This window comes from Elephantulus edwardii, unplaced genomic scaffold (genome assembly GCF_000299155.1).
Source record: "Elephantulus edwardii isolate Elephantulus edwardi_28Jun2011 unplaced genomic scaffold, EleEdw1.0 scaffold00207, whole genome shotgun sequence".
In the NCBI taxonomy this organism is placed as follows: Eukaryota; Metazoa; Chordata; class Mammalia; order Macroscelidea; family Macroscelididae; genus Elephantulus; species Elephantulus edwardii.
The window spans coordinates 1243182-1248740 of NW_006399957.1; positions in this window are offsets into that span (position 1 = coordinate 1243182).

Consider the following 5559-nt stretch of genomic DNA (forward strand, 5'->3'; position numbering starts at 1 on the left):
GGAAATGTGTAATTAAGAGAGCAGAAGGTAGGAAAAGGGTGTTGTAAGAATAGTGAAGCCAATATGAGAGCACCAAGTTCAACTCCTACTAACTCCACAAGGGGAATAGTTCCCACCCACAACATCGACAACACAAAACCCGTTCTCATGAGGTCGGATGTGTCCTTCCACTCGGCACAGTCTTTTACCAATTCTTAGGCAAATCATCCTTCCCAGGGCTCTTACTTCTCCTGCTTCTAAGTCTGCTAACGCATTGCAGTTGACACATAGAACTCAGAGAACCATAATCAGGGTTATAGGTTTTATGAGGGAAGTTATTAGGATAAAATTCTGTTGGGCTAGCTTTCACAGGTGTGTTCACGGGCACTTTGACCTGTGGTCTTACACAAAATTCTCCCAGTTCTTCTGAGTATCATGTCTTCCCAGCGTTCTCCTCAGGCCTGGGTAAAGGTTCTCAGTACTGGCTCTCAGGGGCAGAAGCTTCAGTGCAGCTCTGCCTCACATTGGCATCTGGTTTCTGCTGTTGCTACTGCTGCTGGTTCATTGTCAACATCTTGGTCTGTCTCTGTCTGATGTAGGAATCTCTGGCCATGAAGGACTTAAGCCAAATTCTCTGCTGCCTCTTTCTTTATAGTAGTGTTATTTTAATTTTCCACCTCTAAATCTGCTTAATTCAAGCATGGTGGGACGGCAACACTGACCAATCTTGATAGTAATTTACATATTCTATTTATATTTGATATATACTATCAATCTTGATAGTAGTCTACATATTCTATTTATAATTGCTATTCTTATACTGTGTATCTCCTCCTTTGAGATTTACTGCCTCTGAAAACCCATTGGAGGGTCAGCTGTTTGGTTCCTACCCGATGGTGCACAACAATAACAACAACATTCACCTATTTAATATTTAACATCATTAGCATAGCTTAACTAGCCTCGTGGCTGAAGTTAAAGTCACTGGCTGGGAGAACCTACAGTATGGATTATACCTCAACAAGAAGAAAACAAAAATCATGTGGACCAATAAGCATCATCAGGATATATGGGGAAAGATTGACATTATCAAGGATTTAATTTTATTTGGATTCATAATTAACACCCTTGGTAACAGCAATCAGGAGATCAAAGGATGTGAAACACTGGTAAAGCTTCTTCAAGGACCTCTTTGCAGAGCTGCAGTCCAAAAATAGCAATTTGAAGATTAAGGTGCACTTTGTTCAAACTGTGACATTTTCAATTTCTTCATATCTTCTTGAAACTTGGACAATGAATAGAGAAGACCAAAGAAGAAACGATGCCTCTGGATTATGGTGTTGGCAAAGAGAATTGGATGTAGCATGGTCTGTCAAAAACAAACAAAGTCATCTTGGAAGAGGTGCATACAGCATGCTCCTTAAAGGCAAGATTTTCGTATATACATAGGGTCACTAGGAGTCAGAGTCAACTCAATGGCACTGTCAACAATAACCCAAATCAAACTCAACTACTTTTGAGTCAATTATCTATCAGAGTATTCCTACATGAAAGAGAACTAGAGTTCCTGAAGGTTTACTCTTTAGAGAAGCAGTCAAGTCCTTCTTCTACAGAGCAACTGGTGAATATCTAACACCAATTTTAGGATAACTGTTGAGTGCATTATAAAAATTTTATCATTTTGTTGTTAGGTGCTGTCGAGTCAAGTACAACTTATAGAGACTATGAACAAAAGATCTGAACCCTGTTCTATCCTGTGCCATCCTCACACTTCCTGACACACAAGAGCCCATTTCAGCAGAAGGTCTTCCTCTCCTTTGCTGACCTTCCACCCTTCCCTTACCAAGGAGTAGCCCCTTCTAGCAACATGCCCAAAGCATGTGAGGTGAATCCTTATCATCCTTGCATCCAAAGAGCATTCTGGAGGCACCCTCCCTAAGACATATTTGTTTGTTCTTTTGGCCATCCATGGGATGTTGTTCAGTGCTCTTCTCCAATACCACAGCTCATGGGTATCAATTCTTCTTCTGTCATCCTTATCATGTCTAGCTCTCAGATGCATAGCAAGTGATTAGAAAGACCATTGCCTGAATCAGATACACCTTAGTCCTCAAATTGATATCATTACTCCTCCTATTAACAAGAAAAGTGATCTAACCGAATGTGGAAACTATTGAACAATATCATTAATATCACATACAAGCAAAATACTGCTGAAGATAATTCAAAAAAGGTTAGAGCAGTACATAGATTGGGAACTTCCAGAGGTTCAAGCAGGATTTAGAAGAGGCCATGGCACCAGGGATATCATTGCTGATGCCAGATAGATTCTGGCTGTAAGTAAAGAGTACCAGAAGAATGCCTATTTGCACTTTATTGACTATGCAAGGGCATTTGACTGTGTGGATCATAACAAGTTGTGGCTGACATTGAGAAGGATGGGAGTCCGGAGCACTAAATTGTGCTTATTTGAAACCTACACCTGGAGGCTGTTGTGCGAACAGAGCAGGAGAATGCTGCATGGTTTAAAATCAGGAAGGGAGTGCATCAGGGTTATATTCTCTCTTCATACCTATTCAATCTGTGTGCTGAGCAAATTATTCAAGAAGCTGGACTGTACGAGGAGGAATGTGGTATCAGGATTAGAGGGAGACTCTGATAATCTGTGTTAAGCAGGTGACACAACCCTGTTTGCTGAAAGTGAGGAAGACTTGAAGCACTTGTTGCAGAAGATCAAAGAATGCAACGTTTGGTATGAATTGCACCTCAATATCAAGAAAACAAAGATTCTTACCATTGGACCGATAGGCAGTATCATGATGGATGGAGAGGAGATTGAAACTGTCAGCAACTTCATCTTACTTGTTGTTATTATTTGCCATTGAGTCACTTGCAACTCATATCAACCCTATGTACAACAGCTTTGAACCCTGCTCTATCCTGTGCCAACCTTATTGTCTCTGACACACCTACCACCATTACCCCAGTCACTGAATCAATCCTTCTCATTGAGGGTCTTCCTCTCTTGCGCATTCCCTCTCCCCTTCCAAAGATGATGTCCCTCTCCAAGGACTGGTCCCTCCTTGCAATTTGTATCCAAAATTAACACCCTTAGAGTCTCAGTTAACTCAATGGCACCTAACAACATCAACAGTACTAGCAGTCAGGAAAAAAGTACTAATCCCTATTCCAACTTTGAGATCACAGGTCAATTTATTACAGACACAGAAAAACAAATGTGGGTTCTCAACTTTTGTGATCCTTTCCAGCTCTTGAACCCCTGAAGTCTAGCAAGGATATTAGTTTCATAGTACTGATTTTACCTAAAACCTGCAGAGAGATACTAACTCAGATGGTGAGTCTATTTTTGAAAAAAGCACTTGATAGTTATAAACGTTTAAATGCAAGCTAAAACAAAGGCTCTCACTAAATATTTCAATTTCCCCACCTGCTCAAATTATTCACCACAGTGAGGTGTCATGTGCTGACTCTCTTTCTCTGTTTTGTGGGCTATTGTTCCTGTTTAACAATAGATTTGCGTTGATAAATACAATTAAACATGAGAGGACATAGTTTATAGTGGTTCTGAGAGAACGTCTTCTCGTGAATAATTAGCATAAAGATATAAACGATCAGTAAGCATCAGTTGTGTCTGTAACACTCACATCTTAAGGAGCTTTCTGCTCAAATCCAAACTGCTCCAGGATCGATTGCCTTCTGTAATGTTCACTGAACACGGCTTGAGACACAGTTTAAATAAAGTATGTCTACGGAAAGGGAGCTCTGGCGGCCCAACTGTAAAAAGCTGAGCTGCAACCCAGACATGCGATTCATATCTAGCCGCTCTGTGGAAGAAGGTGGGCAATCTCCGGCCACAAGATTTACAGCCTCTGGAAACCCAGTGCAGGGGCACTGGGCTCCAATACAGTAGCACAAAACAACAACATGGACAAATTTAAATACCAGTGTTGACCTACACTTCAGTTCTCAGGGCTGGAAAACTATGGTCCAGGGTCTTGACTAATTAACGAATTATAACTAGTTGTTCTTGTGAGGAAGCAACACTCAGCATTACGGCCCTTCTCTTGCTAAAGCACGTAGTTGGTAAACAAGTACACAGGAAGGAAGCAGATTGTGTATGGATGCTGCCCCACACCTCAGCCGGAAGAGTCAGCATTCAGAACTTAGAGAATTTCAGAGCCCTCGGTCCATCTTTGAGATGCTTCCCCTCCAATACTTTCTGAACTAATTGACCAATTAAAAAATATTCAAGAAGAGTAAGTGCTTAATCGAAACCTTTTTTTACACGACTGCTCTGTGCTCTTTTGTTTAATAGGTTTCCAAACATATGCTCAGTACACATGGTGGAAAGTATCACAGGTCTCGGTAAATTTTCTCCTGCAGATGTTTGCTGCTGCATCATGGTCTGGCCGAGTGAAGGAGCATGCTGTAAGCATGTCACGTCCCTTTCCTCGTACCACACATCTGAGAGTTACTGATTTGAATAACCTATGTTGTCAAGTAGGTGGTTTGTACACAGTGCTGTGCTTAAGATTTCATTGGTGGTTGTCCAGGTGGACGCAGATAGAGGAAGTACCTGTGCTGATGACCCTTAGTGCTTGGACTCAGGTGGGTCTCGTTGTTGTTTTATCCAAGTCAAGGCAAGATGGGTGTCCTGAACTTGAAGTATGTATCCCTTGACATGAAATGCACAATTCTTCCATCTGTGCTGGAAGAAGGGACAACAGAATGTTGAACCATTGAATTCTGGTGCTGCCATGCAGAGTCCTTGGGCTCCAGTTGTACAAGAGTGAAAAACATTCCCTCCTGTCACCCTATCTTCCCTGTGCCAGCGAGTGAGCGAAAGTGGTCCCCTATCTTCCCTGTCCCGTTGCATGGGTGAGAGTCATCTCAGGCATGCGAGGGGCAAGGCTTTGCTCTCTTGATGGCCATGATTGTCATCAGCAATGACCAGAATGACTGCTTGGAAGTAGAATTTCTCCAGTGACATTGAATATTTCTCTGTCAGGCCAACTATGCACATTAGATCAAGAAAGGAACAGAGAGGGCAGAATCACTGGTCCATTTCACATTCTTCCTGGAGTTCTGCTCATGGAGGTGCTGCGAATGCAGGGAAAGCTGGAAGATAACAGAAGTGGCTGTAGACATGTTGCAGAGCAGGTAGTGTGGCCTTTTGTCAGGAATGGGATTTCTAGGGATTAGCCACAGCGACTAACATCTGTAGCACCACAGCTAAATCTGAATAACCAAGTTTAGGTGAATTAAGGTGTCTGAGGATCTTTCATGAAAGTCAAGTTTGTGAAATTGAAGTGAAGACTGCAGACAAAAGGAGGCAGGTGAGCAGGTCCTCCGAATACTCAGAACAGTGATAAAGGTGAGCAGTCCCCTGAATATGTAGGGCAATGCTACACTCAAGTCCAGTGTTTAAAGGGGAGAGAGGGAAGACCAACCACAGACCACAGACCACAAACCCACATTCTAATTACTGGAACTTCCTGCCCTTCCTTCCTTCCTTCCTTCCTTCCTTCCTTCCTTCCTTCCTTCCTTCCTTCCTTCCTT